At 41.5% G+C, this 19,538-nt stretch overlaps 1 pseudogene across 1 annotated transcript in view; it reads right to left on the reverse strand.

Moving 5' to 3' along the window:
* The window catches only part of LOC106600650 (uncharacterized), a 132,753-nt pseudogene that overhangs the window by 96,200 nt on the left and 17,015 nt on the right, over positions 1 to 19,538 (reverse strand). The window contains exon 4 of the transcript XR_014380783.1: positions 18,086 to 19,113. The product of XR_014380783.1 is annotated as an uncharacterized LOC106600650 (transcript). The remainder of the gene's footprint in view (positions 1 to 18,085; positions 19,114 to 19,538) is intronic.

Consider the following 19,538-nt stretch of genomic DNA (forward strand, 5'->3'; position numbering starts at 1 on the left):
GTGTGACATTCAGGGAGAGATGCAGGAAGCCCCATTTTTTCTATTATTATGGACACCACACCAGATGTATCCAAAGTAGACCAGTTAAGCCAAGTTTATCACTATGTGAGAGTGATAAGGGATCCAAATAATGTCGCCACAGATCTGACCATCACAGAGTTGTTTTTGGTATTTCTGGAGACTTCAACATAAACACCTTCAGCAGCATACATGATAAGGGCCTGGATATTTCTAAATGTCGTGGGCAGGGGTATGATGGAGCTACTAACATGAGTGGGGTCTATTCGGGTGTGCAGGCCAGAATATCCGAAAAGGAGCCGCTTGCTGTTTATGTGCATAGCGCAGCGCATAATCTTAACCTGGCTCTCAACGACTATCAAAAATGTGCCAGAGATTAAACAGTTTAAACAGTATGATACCGTTGAACTGTTATACACCTTCTTCAGGTATAGCATAAAGAGATGGTCAATGTTGAGTGGTACATTATCTTTTTATGACGCAAAATCAAATATAACTCTAAAATGACTGGGTCCCAACCGCTGGTCATCCGGATATGAGCCCCTTGCCACCCTGAGATACAGATATGTAGACGTAATGAAGGCCCTCACCAAGATTGTGCTTAAGTGACAAGAAGGACGAGATGGATGATGCAGCAGCACTTCAATTTTAGTCGTTCTGCAGACTAAGGTTTTAGAAAATGTGAACGTCGTCTCCAAAATGCTACAGGCCAAAGATGCAGACCTGCACAGGGCTCAAGGACATTATAGAGGTCCTGTCCGGATTCCGACAGGATTTTGAGAAGGCCAAAGTCACTGCAAAGACCCTTGCCGACAAATGGGGAGCTCAGAACGCATTTGAAGACACTCGGAGAAGGAAGGCAAGGAAGGCGAGGCATCATTTTGATGAGCTATGCGAGGACGAGTGTTTGATGGGGAGAGTAGTTTTAGAGTCAACATCTTTAATGCAAACCTTGACATCGTTATTCACCAGCTGTGAAACAGATTTAAAAGCCTGCGGGCAACATCGAGTCTGTTTGACTACATCCATCCCACTACCCTGGTCAACGCAGATGATGATGCGCTCTACGAGACGGCAAGCCGACTGGCTGAACATTACAGCGAAGATATATCAGCAAGCTTGGGGCGGCAGGTCGGCTTGGCCCTCACGGTTCCCCATTGTTAGATCTAAACTCAGCAGAAAAAGAAGCGTCCTCTCACTGTCAGCTGTGTTCATTTTCAGCAAACGTAACATGTGTAAATATTTGTATGAACATAACAAGATTCAACAACTGAGACAAAAATCTAAGGTAACAGTCAGTATCTGGTGTGGCCACCAGCTGCATTAAGTACTGCAGTGCATCTCCTCCTCATGGACTGCACCAGATTTGCCAGTTCTTGCTGTGAGATGTTACCCCACTCTTCCACCAAGGCACCTGCAAGTTCCCGGACATTTCTGGGGGGAATGGCCCGAACCCTCACCCTCCGATCCAACAGGTCACAGATGTGCTCAATGGGATTGAGATCCGGGCTCTTCGCTGGCCATGGCAGAACACTGACATTCCTTTCTTGCAGGAAATCACGCACAGAACGAGCAATATGACTGGTGCCATTGTCATGCTGGAGGGTCATGTCAGGATGAGCCTGCAGGAAGGGTACCACATGAGGGAGGAGGATGTCTTCCCTGTAATGCACAGCATTGAGACTGGCTGCAATGTCAACAAGCTCAGTCCAATGATGCTGTGACACACCGCCCCAGACCATGATGGACCTTCCACCTCCAAATCGATCCCGCTCCAGAGAACAGGCCTCAGTGTAATGCTCATTCCTTTAACGATAAACGCGAATCCGACCATCACCCCTGGTGAGACAAAACCGCGACTCATCAGTGAAGAGCACTTTTTGCCAGTCCTATCTGGTCCAGCACGGTGGGTTTGTGCCCATAGGCGGCGTTGTTGCCGGTGATGTCTGGTGAGGACCTGCCTTACAACAGGCATACAAGCCCTCATTCCAGCCTCTCTCAGCGTATTGCGGACAGTCTGAGCACTGATGGAGGGATTGTGCGTTCCTGGTGTAACTCGGGCAGTTGTTGTTGCCATCCTGTCCCTGTCCCGCAGGTGTGATGTTCAGATGTACCGATCCTGTGCAGGTGTTGTTACACGTGGTCTGCCACTGCGAGGACGATCAGCTGTCCGTCCTGTCTCCCTGTAGCGCTGTCTTAGGTGACGTTGCTACCGGTGATGTCTGGTGAGGACCTGCCTTACAACAGGCCTACAAGCTGAAAGCAGCCTTTGCCAGGCATCGCATTGTAGAGACTTTAATATCTGACAATGGGCTGTTACAAATCAAATGAGTTTGAATCCCTCACAAAAGCATGGGAGTTCACACAAGTCACCACAAGCCCACATTACCCTCAAAGTAATGGTCTTGCTGAAAAATCTGTGCAGATTGCTAAATCACTCATGAACAAAGTAAAAGCAGACAAGAGAGACACCTACCTCAGTCTCCTTGAATACCGCAACTTCAAATCACCAGCCCAGCTGTTGATGAGCCGCAGACCTCGCTCAGTCCTTCCCAGCACCTGCAACCTGAGGTCGTCAGCTACAAGGAAATGCATGAAATGCGTGCACAGAGACAACAACAACAAAAGCAATACTACGACAGGTCAGCTAGACCACTGCCACCACTGATCGACGGAGAGTCAGTTAGAATCCAGGAGCATGGCCTCTGGAAGTCAGCAGTCGTCATCCAGCCAGCTGACATCCGCAACGCAGAAGGAGCGGTGTACCACCGCAATCGTCGTCACCTACTGAACACAAAAGAACAACACACTGATGAGATGAACTGTTCCCCTGAAAGAGAACGTGATGGACTAAACACACACAGCAGAACATACACCACACTTACCTGCAACACCACAAGAACTGTTGACGGACACAGAAGCATGCTCAGCATCATATTGCACAAGGTCAGGAAGAGAGGTCAAGCCCAGAGCTGTCCTAGACCTGTGAAATGCCAAAGGGTGTAGGCGGATTGCTGCCCTAAAAGAGTTCCAGACTGTAAACTTGTTATTGAAAGTTCACTTCAAATGCTTTGGTATTGTATTTGTTTGAAATGTTAAGATGTAATTTCTACAGTGAAAGCTGAGTTGCTGAGAATCCCTTGTTCGAAAAGTAACAGTATGTTGGATCATTGTTTCAGAGTCTATGTTGATTCAGTTGGTGTAGTATGCAATATAAATGGTTACTTGAGTTCAAACTGCAGAGCATGTATTCAAAAGAAACGCTTAGAATATGTAAAAGTTTTTTTTGTTTTAAAAGAAGGGGGATGTAATATTCATATGTGTAAACATACTGAATTGCAATTGGATGCATTTTACCGCCGTATCATACTGTGCTATGATTGGTTAAGACCACCCAGATGGTTAGGTCATGGTCAGTTGATCATGGTTGGAGATACATGAACATGCAAGTTGTAGCTAGCTAATAAAGAGCTACGTTAAGAAATATCCTGTAGTACTGCATTTTATTATTTTGTACAAAGCGTTCAAAACAAGACACTCTCAATAAGCCATATTCGAGTAATTTCCATAATTCTTTATTTTTAAACCCCTATTTGTCCTCTTTTTTTTAACAACTTTTTTGCTACATATACACACATTTTACCAATATATTTTACATACATGGTACTTTTATTATTAAAACAACAATACATTACCAAACAAAGTTTTTAATCCCAACCTTCAGCCACTCTCAGCCCATCCCACCTATCACCATAGACTGCCCTTGTTTGGTTTCCATGTGCCATATATTTATCAATTGTGCTGTGATGTTTTACAAAATATTTGAATCTTTTTAATCGTATATTATCCACAGATTGTGAGCTAAAGATGAAAACCTTCCCTACGAGTATTACAGAGCTGAGATTGCTGTATGCCCCATTTATATAGCATTCTGTTGGTGGCAAGACTTTTATATAATAATTTAAATTGAAAAATGAAGTGTTGAGTCAAGTGCAGTTTTTTGTACCAGTTCATAAACCATGTGCAATGGAATTGGTACATCAAACATTTCCTCCCATTTATTTTGCAACCTGTATGGCTCAGCTGTCAACATTTTTGTCCTCAGATGAAACAGGTATATTTTTCGATTTATACCAATTCCTTTCAGCCAATTTGTATCTTTAATATATGGCAGGCAAACAAGTTCCCTACTTTCTCCCTTTCCACTTGCCTCCTCCATTTTTGTGGTAGTGCTGCAATCAGTTGGTTGTAAATTTGGATTGAGAAGATATTCCCATATATTTTCGACAACTGCATATGTGACATAACTCCTCACTTTCTATTCATAATATCATTAATAAATATAATACCATTTTCCCAAAAAAATTCATAAAGAATGTTTTTTATTAATCAATATATTTGAGTTTAACCATTACATTTGTTGTAATATTTGTTCTATCTTTTCTGGAGGACAAAACTGAAATTGTAGCCAGCTTTGTATGGCTTGTTTAAGAAAGGGCGATACTTTAAACAAAATTTCATTTTCAATTAGTCGGAAATGAGAAGTTGTAATCTGTATGAAGGCAAAAAAGCAATTTTTGAACAAAGGATGAGCTTTGCTTAATCTACTGGAGAACCATTTTGGGTTTAAGTATAACTTATGTATGAGTGAAGCTTTTAGTGAGAGGTTTAAAGCTTTAATATTTAATAATTGTAGCCCCCCAAACTCATATTCATTATATAAATAGGCACATTTAATTGTGTCTGGCTTAGCATTCCAAATAAAATGAAATATTATTTGCTCTTATGATTTTAAAAACAAATCATCTGGAGTAGGCAATGCTATTAGTAAGCAAGTAAACTGTGATGGACCAAAGAGTTAATGAATGTAATTTTTCCATAACTAGACAAGTATTTACCTCTCCATGGTTGCAGAATCATATCTATTTTTGCTAACTTTCTATTGAAATGAGTTGTGGTAAATTAATTTATATTTTTTGAGATGTGAATACCAAGTATGTCTACTTCACCATCCGCCCATTTTATTGGTCAACTACAAGGTAGTGTCAACACAATTTTTTAACGATCCAATACGTAATGCAGTACACTTGTCATAATTAGGTTTTAATCCAGAGGCACTAGAAAAGTGATCAAGATCTTCAATGAGACTGTGCAGGGATCCAGATTGCAGACTTAAGAAAAAAACTAGAGTCATCAGCATACATTGACACTTTTGTTTTTATCCCCTGGATTTCTAACACCTTGATGTTCTTGTTGGATGTAATTTTAATAGCTAGCATTTCAATGCCATAATAAATAGATATGGAGACAACGGACAGCCTTGTTTTACTCCTCTTAAAAGCTCAATACTTTCTGAGAAGTAACCATTGTTTACTATTTTACATCTGGGATTGCTGTACATAACTTTAACCCATTGTATAAGAGATTCACCAAAATTAAAGTATTCCAGGCATTTATATATAAATTCTAATCGTACTTTAGCAAACACCTTTTCAAAACCTGCTATGAAGACCAGACCTGGTATCTTCAACATTTCATAATGTTCAATTGTTTCAAGTAATTGTTGTATATTATCTCCAATATATCGTCCATGTAAAAAGCCTGTCTTATCAGGATGAACAATATCTGGTATAACCTTTTTTTATTCTATGCTATGCATTTTGCCAGGATTTTCACATCACAACATTGAAGTGTTAGAGGCCTCCAGTTTTTTAAATGGACTGGATCTTTATACTTACCACCTGGGTCCTGTTTTAGTAGTAATGAAATCAGACCTTGAGTACCTGAAAGTCTACCATTTGTATAAAAGTAATTAAAACATGCTAATAATGGATCTTTGAGTACCACAAAAAGGTCTGATATCCCTCTACTGGTATACTGTCAAGCCCTGGTGTTTTTCCAGACTGAAAAGATTTTATTGCCTCAAAGTTTCTCTTCTGTAGGTTGGCCTTCACACCGGTCTTTCTGTAAATGTGTTAATTTTACATTATTATTATTATGAAAGAAATCCTTACAGTTAACAGTGGAAATGGAGGAGACTGAAAAGAAAACCTTTGCTTAAAATATTTTGCTTCCTCTTTCAAAATATTATTTGGGAAATCATGGATAACTCCATAATTTGTAACGAGTTTCTGTAAATAGTTTTTCTTAGAATTTCTGTGTTGAAGATTCAAGAACAATTGTATGCATTTTCCATCCAATTGGCTTTATTTTTGTAATACATTACACTTGATGATTCTTAAATAAGTACCTCCAGTTCTTTTTGTTTTTCCTCTAACATATTTTGTGCCTCAATAATACAGTTTCCATTACCATCTACCTGCTCTGTTACTTCCTCTATTTCCTTTATTAGTCTAATCTCTTTAGACCTAAACTGCTTTTGTTTTAATGATGAGTATTGAATGGCCTCTGAAAGTACATTTGAAAGTGCCGCATACAATAAGAGGATCTGCTGTACCTACGTTGTACAAAAAGTCAATTATGAATTATATTGTCTTAGTTAAGAACAAATTGTCATCCAATAGGCTTTGATTAAATTTCCAATATCCCTGTCCACGTGGAAATTCTGTAAGCGCTATATGGAGGCCAATTAGATGGTGGTCCGATCGCATTCGGTCTCCTATTAATACTTTTGATGCCAGCAAGAACAAGACTAGGAAGTAATCAAGACGGCTAGCTTGATTAAGCCTCCTCCATGTATAACTCACTAGGTCAGGGTTTTTCAACCTCCATATATCCACTAGTTCTAATGTATCCATGATCTTTGTAATCTCCTTAAATGCTTGAGGGTGATAGTTTGCAGAATGATTTCCTTTACGATCCATTGAGGTACTTAAAACCGTATTATAATCTCCCACCATAATAATAGATTATTTCATTGCTTGTGAGCTCAATAGATTATTACATATATTTTTTTTAAAGTGTGGATCATCATTATTTGGCCCATATAGATTAATTAGCCAGATCTGTTTTTGGTCCAATAGCATATTTAAAATAATCTATCTTCCTTGCGGTTCTATTTGCACAATTCAGATAATTTTTTTAATTAATTAGTATAATCACCCCTTTTGAATTTCTTTGACCATGACAAAAATATTTTTTTCCCTCCCAGTCCTTTTTACACTCAACCTCATCTATATTTGTAGAATGAGTTTCCTGTAAACAATATATATTATATTATTTCTCTTTTAGCCATGTAAAAAAACAAAAAAACATTTTATGAATACTTGACCAGTCTCAACGTCAACAGTGAAGAGGCGACTCCGGGATGCTGAGCCATATCTGAGACTGGCCAATAAAAATAAAAGATTAAGATGGGCAAAATAACACAGACATTGGACAGAGGAACTCTGCCTAGAAGGCCAGCATCCCGGCGTGCCTCTTTTCTGTTGACATTGAGACTGGTGTTTTGCGGGTACTATTTAATGAAGCTGCCAGTTGAGGACTTGTGAGGCGTCTGTTTCTCAAACGAGACCCTCTAATGTACTTGTCCTCTTGCCCATTTGTGCACCGGGGCCTCCCACTCCTCTTTCTATTCTGGATAGAGCCAGTTTGTATTGTTCTGTCAAAGGGAGTAGTACATAGCGTTGTACGAGATCTTCAGTTTCTTGGCAATTTCTCACATGGAATAGCCTTCATTTCTCAGAACAAGAATAGACTGATGAGTTTCAGAAGAAAGTTCTTTGTTTCTGGCCATTTTGAGCCTGTAATCGAACCCACAAATGCTGATGCTCCAGATACTCAACTAGTCTAAAGAAGGCCAGTTTTAATGCTTCTTTAATCAGAACAACAGTTTTCAGCTGTGCTAACATAATAGTAAAAGGGTTTTCTAATGATCAATTCGCCTTTTAAAATGATAAACTTGGATTAGCTAACACAACGTGCCATTGGAACACAGGAGTGATGGTTGCTAATGATGGGCCTCTAAGCCTATTTAGATATTCCATAAAAAATCTGCTGTTTCCAGCTACAATAGTCATTTACAACATTAACAATGTCTACACTGTATTTCTGATCAATTTGATGTTTTTTTTAATGGACAAAAAAAGTGTTTTTCTTTAAAAAACAAGGACATTTATAAGTGACCCCAAACTGTTGAACTGTAGTGTACATTCGTTGTCACTGTTGATATTGTCCTGCAACATACTAATCTCCTGGCAGGGATGAGCTGAGGAAACGTAAGAATTTTCTTAGTACCTCTGACTTTGCTAGGTTTCTGTCTATTCGGGCTGGCTGACATAGGGGGAGTGTAAAACAATTGGGTTCCTGTGGACCCACTAACATGGTGGATTGTCGACCTTTGCTAATTTGATAAGCTACAGGTGACAGTTCCACCACAATCTCTTGTGGCCCCGTCCAGTGGGGCAGGAACTTTGCCGCAATGCCCGCAGGTTTGGTGTATATGTAGTACCACACATAATCCCCTACCTCTAACACCTGGTGCGAGGCCTTTTTGTCATAATGGGTCTTGTCACCTTCTGCACTTCTTTCCAACTTTCCTTGAGCGTACGCAAAGGTAGTTTGGAGGTGGGTTCGCATGTCCGTCACGTGTTGATGAGCCGTGTAGGCGGTGGCTGCGGCGACATCTCCCGGGTGGTACAGGAGATGCAGTAGAAGTGTCATTTGCCAGCCCGTCATCTCGATTAGTGTTATTCCCGTAGACATGTTGCGTGTGGCTCTGATCGCAATCAGTACCAGTGGGAGTTTGAGGTCCCAATCTTTGTGGTTGGCTGCCACATATTTCCTCAGGATTCTGATGATTGTCTGGTTGCTCCTTACTACCCTGCCAGAGCTCCTAGGGTGGTACGTGATGTGGAGTTTAGCTTTGACTCCCAGGAGCCACCACAGTTCGGTCATTACAGCTGCTGAAAAGTGGGTTCCTCTGTTGCTGTCAACGGTTTCTCCTGGCAGGCTGAAACGACTGAAAATGTGGTTGAGCTAAATGATGGCCGTGCTTTCCACTGTGTCATTGGTTTGCGGGCAGGCACTCCACCTACTTTGTGAATGTGCAAGTCACTGTGAGGAGATAATTCTCGCATCTGGCCGACCTGGCAACTGGGCCGACCCAGTCGATCTGGAGCGAGCACGAAAATCTAGTTGTCCGGGCTCTTAGCTGTGCTCGCAAGCTCTAGAAGTGACGAAATTGGCAAAGGGCCCGTTGGCAATGTGGGCAGTAAGGCCCAAGAAGTCAATGAAGTTGGGATACATGTTCGACAGAAACAGTTGTTTGAGCGGCAATAGCTCTTCTATTCCTGTTTCAGTGAGCATGCCAAAGTAAGCTGAATAAAGCTGAACAATGATAGTAGGCTTGTGAGTGTTTATTTTGAGCTTGTTTGACATTGTTAGCCAACGAGCTATCATGTTTGCGAGTCTCAGAACCGCTGAATTCTATTTTCAAAGCCGTGGCAAGTTTAGCATAGTCGTTTTGCACGTGTTGCTGTTGTAGACGGGTGAACCCTGTCACATGTCTGTTAGACGTTAGCTTCAACAGGTAAAGCCTGTTAGTATTTGTAGCATTAGGGTAGCCATCCAAGGCGTCCTCTATGTCTGATAAGAACGTCTCAGTGTCGTTTGGCTTTCCAGGACCGGGGTCAAAGATGCGGAAGTTTGACGATTTTGTCAAGGCGAACCCTGCCAAGTGCGCGGGGAGCATCTGCACCCTCTTGTGGGGAATTGTGGGCCGAAAAGCCAAGATTTGGTTGTGTTGACGAGGGGGCGCCAGGTTACTGTGGGCCGAATGGTCAAGAGGAAAAGACTGAGGGACCCCTAAGAGAGGTGAAGTCTGAAATCTCCTGTCGTCTACATTCCTTCATTCCCTGAGCTCCGGTTGTGAGCTAGGTTGCTCGGTTAGGTAGTCCCGCGATAGTGCGTGCCTGTTCTGGAGTTCCTCCAGATGATACCTACGGTGGTATTCTGCTGTATCACAGAGTCCACCTGGGAGAGGGTGTTTATCTTAAACACGTAGGTGTCGCACTTGCTCCGCTCGGCCTCATACTTATCTGTCATGGTTTTCAGGGAGAGGTCTCGAGTGCAAAGCAAGAGATTAAGTGATGTGATGTCCTCCTTTTGCTTAGAGATCACGTTTTCCAACCTGGGCTTTCTCATCGTTCATTAAATCAGCGACTTCAAGGAGTTCCGCTGTTTTGTCATCCAACTTGGTAAATGTGTTCATTAACTGATCGTCTTTGGTCTGCAGCTTTTGGAATAGAACATTATTGCTTTGAGTGGTTTCATACAAAACTGTTTGCAGGGCATCAAATTGCTCGCCCCTGTTTCTAGCTGATTCATCTAGATTTGCGTGGACTTCATCGTATATATTTTGGGCTAAAATGAATTGTTCCTGTAGAATATGGACTTGGTCAAGAGTTTGTTCACGTTCTCTGTTATAAGTCTTAGCCAGATCTTTCAATTAATCTGTTCTCAAATGCCGTGTCCTCTGATCTTGCAATTGATCTGTTCTCAAATGTAGTTCCTCGTCTAGCAGTAGTTTGTCATTGTCGGCTTTTATTGTCAACGAGACAATGATATCCAATCAGTTGAGATTGGTTTGATACAGTACAGTGTACCCCGTTGTAACAAACGTGAGCAACAACCTCTCACTCAACTTCAACAAAACTAAGGAGATGATCGTGGACTTCAGGAAACAGCAGAGGGAGCACCCCCATCCACATCGACAGGACAGTAGTGGAAAAGGTGGAAAGTTCTTAAGTTCCTCGGCAACAGCAGGAGGTTGAAGAAAATTGGCTCGTCACCTAAAACCCTGACAAACTTTTACAGATGCACAATTGAGAGCATCCTGTCGGGCTGTATCATAGCCTGGTACGGCAACTGCACCGCCCTCAACCGCAAGGCTCTCTAGCGGGTGGTGCGGTCTGCACAACACATCACCGGGGGCAAACTACCTGCCCTCCAGGACACCTACAGCACCCGATGTCACAGGAAGACCAAAAATATCAAGGACAACAACCACCCGAGCCACTGCCTGTTAACCCCGCTACCATCCAGAAGGCAAGGTCAGTACGGGTGCATCAAAGCTGGGACTGAGAGACTGAAAAACCATCACTAACACAGAGAGGCTGCTGCCTACATAAAGACTCAAATCATTGGCCACTTTAATAAATGGATCACTAGTCACTTTAAAAAATGCCACTTTAATAATGTTTACATATCCTACAATACTCATCTTTATGTTTGTACTGTATCTTATACCATCTATTGCATCTTGCCTATGCCGCTCATCCATATGTTTATATGTACATATTCTTATTCCATCCCTTTAGATTTGTCTGTATTAGGTAGTTGTGGAATTGTTAGATTACTTGTTAGATATTACTGCACTGTCTGAACTAGAAGCACAAGCATGTCGCTACACTCGCATTTACATCTGCTAACCATGTGTATGTGACCCAATAAAATTTGATTTGAGCATATGGTTGCGGTCACAAGAAAGAAACTCTAAAAATGTAAAAAAAAATGTAATTACTTGCTATTCATCACCACCACTTATCCCTGAAAGCTGAAATCCCACTGGATTCTAGCAAAGGCGGGACTTCCAACAATACCAGATCAGTAATGTGGGAGTTGGCTCTAATGAGCTCGTAAATGTAATTGTTCAATTTAAATAATGTTATTGATGAATCATACCTGTCTAGGCTATTTGGAAATTAAACTTTAAATTAACCTGAAAACGTTGCTTAATCTAAGTTTATGTAGAAAGTTGAAAATCATATCATTGAGTGTAACCCGAATTATTTAAAAACAATTACTGGCGATTCTTCAGCACCAGAGGTCACTGATAGCACAAGCTGAAATCACATGGGATTCCCGCACGGCAAGGGATTTCACTTTGAACAAAGGGTTAAACAAAAATGTCTCCTCCCCCTTGTTAGCTTAGCATTTGGTGCAATGCTTAGCTTCACTTGTGCTGGAAAGTGAGACTCCGCACAACAAAAGTCCCCTCCAACAAGAGAACGGGTTTACTAAGTGACGTCTCACGTTCAACGTTTCAGCAATATTTTTTGCAATTAACCGGAACGTGCGGAAAACACAAATACACCGTTGGTCTACTCGCACCAATGAAAACGCGAGACAGAGAGATAATTACTAACTTGGTCAAGCCAATATCTACTTAAATTTTAATCGGCTGGCCATATGTCCACGCTCAATAAATTAATTATGACCAAGTCTACTAGTTCCTGGACGCGATAGACAGAAATAACACTACATTGGGCCCAACTAGTATTTTTCTCAGAATGCCTGCATCGGGTGGTACATACGCCCTAGCTCATAGCATTCAGTAAATCCCCTACACACTGATTTGTGTCAGATATACAACACGAGTCAATTTTGCTCCACTAGTATCTTGGTGAAAAAGAAAAACCACACACACGCCACTCTCAACAATAATCCTGATTGGTGTATGAGTAACTTGCTACACAATTCCTATGGACTGAATTCAACAGTGAGGCCAAGTTTTATCTTAGATTCCTCGTACGGGGGCATCAATATGTCGTGACTTTATCGTTAATGTGATGACATGCTATTTATCAAATAATTAACTGTTTATTATTACGTGATTAAATTAATCCTGTAACAATTAACTCAGTAACCTGGAGCACCACGGGAAAAGTTTGTTTAATGAGTTACCGTTTCCCAAATTAACTCAGAATATATAGATTTCATAGCAGTCACCAATTAATTCATTTCCTCAGTCTCATTCTGAATGTCATATAATTAGTAAATCTGCACAAACCCGGGTCTCACTAATTATTCCGTAACACACAAATTGAGTTGATTATTTATTTACTAACCAGTTAAATGATAACATAAGATAAATATACACAAACAGTCCAGGTTATTGGTTAAAACTTCATACAATGGCAAGAGGTCCCTAGTGGACCAACGAGAGAGAGAGAGAGAGAGAGAGAGAGAGAGAGAGAGAGAGAGAGAGAGAGAGAGAGAGAGAGAGAGAGAGAGAGAGAGAGAGAGAGAGAGAGAGAGAGAGAGAGAGAGAAATTCAACACTTGGATACATTTGTAAACTATGCTTAGTTTCAGCCCTAACACCTTGCCCTGAACTGCCCCTGTTATGGGTAAAAAGTGTAATGCATGTATTTACGTGTTGAAGTTCTCCGTTGGGTATCTCTTTGTGGGTCGAGTTCCGCTTAGTGGGAAAGGTTTGGCCAACGCATTGGTCATTCGTCTTCAGGTGTAAGTCTCTGATTTTCCAAACGATGTCACATTGTCCTTTCTCTTAGTTGTCAGTTTCCTTGCACTTGTTCTGTGAGAGTGGGCTTCTGAGGAGGCTAATCAGCCGTGTCGATGCGCACGGCGTGGGTAAGAGGGCCGTGTAGACAACCGGTGACTTGAAAAGAATAGCCGGATGGTTCTGCTTAAATTCAACTTCCTAGATACAGAACTTAGAATAGCTACTCCACCATAAACTTGATTATTCAGAGATTTACTTTGTCTTCAACCTCGTGTTGCGTTTTGGGGTCACGACTTGTCGTAGACCTCGGCTGCAGCGCATGGTCAACTTAGTCTGATATGTAAATTCTTAACTCATGTTTTATACCCTAGAGTAGAAAGGGGCGTTTCCATCTTCATGACACACTCTCTGGGTTCCCTAGGTGTAGCTAGTTACAAGGCAAGGTATTAGGATTTACTATGATCTCGTTTAGACAACTAAAATCAGTCTTATCACCAAAACATTCTCTTTCATCTGCATATTTTCTACACAAAGTATGTAAACATCACATATACATTATGAAAACTCTTCAAGTTAATGTTTTCGTTATCACATCCTCAACTAACTTTTAAGAACATCATAAAATAGACATTCATTTTCATATTCCAGCCATCATTGTTTCCACCATTTGGCTGATCAAATATACATGTCCCAAAGTCCATTTATTTGATGTTGTGTAGTTTTGAGCTGTAAACTCTTCCTAAGGCACACAGACATTCCAGTCTCTCACATTAGAGAACAGAATGGAGTTGGGCTGTTGCCTTATAAAATTTACCATGGGCGTGAGGTCATAAACGCCCCTCATCAATCCCTCTATACTTCTCCCCCTCTTCGGGAGGGAGAGATATCTCTGTAGAACCGTGATCCACTGTAACCTGATCCTCACAGGCCAGTTATCACAGTCCCCCTCTGGTGGGTTCAACTTGGAAGGATCCTGCATTTTGCAACCCACCATAAAAATGACCATCGGATGTCAACAATTGTATATACACAGTGTAGGCCATTTGTTTGTGAGAATGTGAATGGGATCAAATTTGGTTCATATATAGACACTATTTCACTTAAAACAGTTTGTTTCACTTAAAATTATACACAAGAGAAGATGTTGCCCAGAACAAATTAATGTACAAACATTATATCAATTAACTTCAACAGTTGTTAAAATAAATTCATCACTGACTAAACTAATGAATCTAGCATTAAAAGACAATTTAATAAACACTAGTCAATTCATAGCTTGTTTCTCATTAAACAAAACGTGTTTGCTAATATAAAAATAATCCACCGAAACTAATGCTGAAAACGGATCATCACATTTACATTTACATTTAACATTTAAGTCGTTTAGCAGACGCTCTTATCCAGAGCGACTTACAAATGATCTGATACAGTGCATTCAAAAAGTATTCAAACCCCTTGACTTTTTCCACCTTTTGTTACGTTACAGCATTATTATAAAATGTATTAAATCGTTTTTTTCCTCATCAATCTACACACAACACCCCAAAATTACAACTCAAAAACAGGTATTTTGCAAACATTGACTTAGCTGTGTGCTTAGGGTTGTTGTCCTGTTGGAAGGTGGACCAGTGTGAGGTCCTGAGCACTCTGGAGCAGGTTTTCATCAAGGATTTCTCTGTGCTTTGCTCCGTTCAACTTTCCCCTCGATCCTGACTAGTCTCCCAGTCCCTGCCGTTGAAAAACATACCTACAGCATGATGCTGTCACCACCATGCTTCACTATGCTCTGACATGCACTGTCAACTGTGGGACCTTATATAGGCAGGTGTGTGCCTGTTTGAATTACATTTACAAAGTGGACTCCAAATCAAGTTGTTGAAACATCACAAGGATACTTAATGGAAACAGGATGCATCTGAGAACAATTGAGTCTCCATAGTAAACAGTATGAATCCTTATTTATTATTTTCCCAAAAAATCTAAAAACTGTTTTCAATTTGTCATTATGGGCTATTGTGTGTAGATTGAGGATTTTTTGTAACAAAATATGGAAAAAGTCCAGGAGTCTGAATAATTTTCTTTGGCACTGAGTATACAAAACATTAGGAACACCTTCCTAATATTGAGTTGCAATCCCCTTTGTCCTCAGAACAGCCTCAATTCGTCAGGCCATGGACTCCACATGATGTCGAAAGAAACCCACAGGGATGCTGGGCCATGATGACTCCAATGCTCCCACAGTTGTGTCGGGTTGGCTGGGAGTGGATCTCTACTCTGAATAGCTCGTTCCATATCCTCCCACAGATGCACAATTGGATTGAGATCTGGTGACTCGGCAGGCCACTGCAGTAAGCTGAATTCCCTGTCACGGTTTCCATGGAACCATTCCTGGACAAGCCTTGTGGCATGGGGCATAATCCTGCTGAAAAAAATCAATTTGCAGCTGGATACACTGCTGCCATGAAGGGATGCACCTGATTGGCAATGATGTTTAGACATCCTGTGGCATTAAAACGTTGCTCCGCTTTTATCAAGGGGACCAATGTGTGCCATGAAAACACACCATCACACCACCACCACCAGCCTGCAATGCTGATACACGGCATGGATGCATTCACTCATGGTTTTCTCCATACCCTAGTATCCCATCAGCATGACACAGCAGGAACTGGGATTATCTAGACCAGCGTTTCCCAAAATGTTTATAGTCCCGTACCCCTTCAAACATTCAACCTCCAGCTGCGTACCCCTCTAGCACCAGGGTCAGCGCGCTCTCAAATATTGTTAGCCTGTCTCTCTCTCACACACACACACACACACACACGATACATTTATTAAACATAAGAATGAGTGTGAGTTTGTCACAACCAGGCTCGTGGGAAGTGACAGAGTTCTTATAGGACCAGGGCACAAATAATAATAATCAATTTTGCTCTTTATTTAGCCATCTTACATATAAAACCTTACTTGCTCATTGAAAATTGTTAATAACTCACCACAGGTTAATGAGAAGTGTGTGCTTGAAAGGATGCACATAACTCTGCAATGTTGGGTTGTATTGGAGAGAGTCGGTCTTAAATCCTTTTCCACACACAGTCTGTGCCTGTATTTAGTTTTCATGCTAGTGAGGGCCGAGAATCCACTCTCACATAGGTACGTGGTTGCAAAGGGTATCAGTGTCTTAACAGCGCGATTTGCCAAGGCAGGATACTCTGAGCGCAGCCCAATTCAGAAATCTGGCAGTAGCTTCTGATTAAATTACATTTTCACAGAACCGCTTGTTGCAAATTTTATGAGGCTCTCTTGTTCAGATATCGGTAAGTGGACTGGAGGTAGGGCATGAAAGAGGTAACGAATCCAGTTTGTCATCCGTTTCAGGAAAGTATCTGCGTAATTACACACCAAACTCACTCAGGTGCTTCGCTAGATCACATTTGACCTTGTCCGTAAGCTTGAGTTCATTTTCAGACAAACAAAATCATACAATGATGGAAAGACCTGTGTGTTGTCCTTGTTAACAAAGTTAACCATTTTCACTGTAGTGTCCAAAACGTCTTTCAAGCTGTCAAGCATTCCCTTGGCAGCAGGAGCCTCTCGGTTGATGCTGCAGTGTACCCAAGTAATGTTGGGAGCAACTGCTTGCACGCGTGTTACCACTTCACTGTCGCCCTGTCATGACTTTTGCGCCATCAGTACAGATACCAACATCTTGACCACCAAAGTCCATTTGATGTCACAAAGCTGTCCAGTACTTTAAAAAGATGCCCTGTTGTCCCGGTTTCAAGTGGTTTGCAGAAGAGGATGTCTTCCTTAATTGACCCCCCAAAAACGTAACGGACATATACCAGGAGCTGTGCCAGGCCCGCCATGTCTGTTGACTCATCCAGCTGTAACGCATAGAATTCACTGGCTTGTACGCAAAGCAGTAATTGTTTCAAAACATCTGCCATGTCACTGATGCATCATGAAACAGTATAGCTTTTTTGGCTTTTCCCCCCAGCATTGTCGCAGTCATATCCGCAGAAGCAGGAAGAATTAAGTCCTCCACAATGGTATGGTGCTTGCCTGTCCTAGCCACTCAGTAGCTCACAATATAAGATGCTTCTAGCCCCTTCTTATTAATGGCATCTGTTGGTTTATACATGTCTTACTACTGGAAAGTCGTCTCAACTCTCGCTCAAAAAACTCCTGTGGCTTATTTTTCAAATTGGCATGTTTTGTTTCTAAATGTCTGCATTCACAAAAGTGAAGGTTTCATCGAGTTGTGAGATAACACACTGTGGCTGAGTAAAGGCACTATTCCCAATATAAGTGAACCCCAAATCAATGTAGGTCTCATCATATTTGCACCTCTTCGATGGTCCAACATCCCTGTCTGTTGTTTGGTGCTTTCCCGAGTAAGCAGGCAGTAGCTCTGACAGTTGTGATTCTGATGCAGCCGCAGTGTCCATGCTAGCTGGGCAAACAACAAATGTAGAATTACTGATGCTAGCATTGGATGTGCTCATGGAAGCAGAACAACTTGTGTCGTCGACAGGTGCAGTACTAGTAGAGCTGGTATGTGTCTATGGACGCGGGCTAAAAAAACACAGCAAAACTGACAAGATGTACACTGATCAGTAAAAAGAGGCTAACATTCTATGACACTCCCTTTCCTCTGCCTTGTTCTCACAGTGAGAAACAATAGGATTACAATAGTGTTCTACACTTTCTTCATTTGATCCAACTCAATGTTGCCAATTATTTTATGAGATGAGAATTAAGTGGAGTGACTAATCTTAGCTGGTCTGAGAGAACTGATGAGGCTACTATTATGTACACCTTGGTGTCTTTTTAACTGGCCCATTTGAGAGAAACTCACCCTACAGTCAGAACAGGAGTAAGGCTTCTCTCCTTCATGTATACGTTCATGTTTTTTAAAGTTGCTCAGTCGAGAGAAACTCCTTCCACAGTCAGAGCAGGAGTAAGGCTTCTCTCCTGTGTGTGTTCTCTGGTGAACTTTTAGCTCATATGATGTTATGAAGCATTTCCCACAGTCCGAGCAGGTGTAAGGCTTCTCTCCTGTGTGTATACGTTCATGACGTTTTAGGTGGCTCGATTGAGAGAAACTCGCCCTACAGTCAGAGCAGAAGTAAGGCCTTTCTCCTGTGTGTGTTCTCTGGTGAACTTTTAGCTCAGATGATGTCATGAAGCATTTTCCACAGTCAGAGCAGGAGTATGGCTTCTCTCCTCTGTGTATACGTTCATGTTGTTTTAGGTAGCTCGAGTGAGAGAAACTCTTTCCACAGTCAGAGCAGGAGTACGGCTTATCTCCTTTATGTATACCTTGGTGACGTTTTAAGTGGCCCAGTTGAGAGAAGCTCTTCCTACAGTCAGAGCAGGAGTAAGGCTTATCTCCTTTATGTATACCTTCTTTATGTATACCTTGGTGACTTTTTAAGTGGACCAGTTGAGAGAAATTCGCCCCACAGTCAGAGCAGGAGTAAGGCTTCTCTCCTGTGTGTATGCGTTCATGTTGTTTTAGGTGGCTCGGTTGAGAGAAACGTCTTCCACAGTCAGAGCAGAAGTAAGGCTTTTCTCCAGTGTGTGTTCTTTGATGAACTTTTAGCTTAGATGATGTTATGAAGCATTTTCCACAGTCAGAGCAGGAGTAAGGCTTCTCTCCTGTGTGTGTTCTTTGATGAACTTTTAGCTCAGATGATGTTTTGAATCTCTTCCCACAGTCAGTGCAGAAATACAGATTCTCTCCTGTATGCATTTGTAGGTGGATTTTTAGCGTTGATAGAATTGGGAAAATCTCCTCACAGTGTGGGCAGTGGTGAGACCTCTTAGCTCTGTGATCTTCCTGCTGTTGCTCTCTGGATGTAGAGAATGTCTCAACATGATCTCCTGTGTGAACATCAGAAGAACCAGGCAGTTGGCGTAATATACAGTACCAGTCAAAAGTTTGGACACACCTACTCATTCAAGGGGTTCTCTTTATTTGTACTATTTTCTACATTGAATAATAATAGAGAAAACATAAAAACTATGGAATAACACATATGGAATCATGTAACCCCCCCCCAAAAAAGTGTTAAATCAAAATAGCTTGTAGTTTAGATTCTTGAAAGTAGTCACCCCTTGCCTTGACAGCTTGGCACACTCTTGGCACTCTCTGAACCAGCTTCACGAGGAATGCTTTTCCAACATTCTTGAAGTTCACACACACGCTGAGCAATTGTTGGCTGCTTTTCCTTCACTCTGCAATCCAACTCATCCTAAACAATCTCAATTGGGTTTTGGTCTGGTGATTGTGGAGGCCAGGTCATCTG

Source organism: Salmo salar, chromosome 16, assembly GCF_965601325.2.
Source record: "Salmo salar chromosome 16, fSalSal1, whole genome shotgun sequence".
Lineage (NCBI taxonomy): Eukaryota > Metazoa > Chordata > Actinopteri > Salmoniformes > Salmonidae > Salmo > Salmo salar.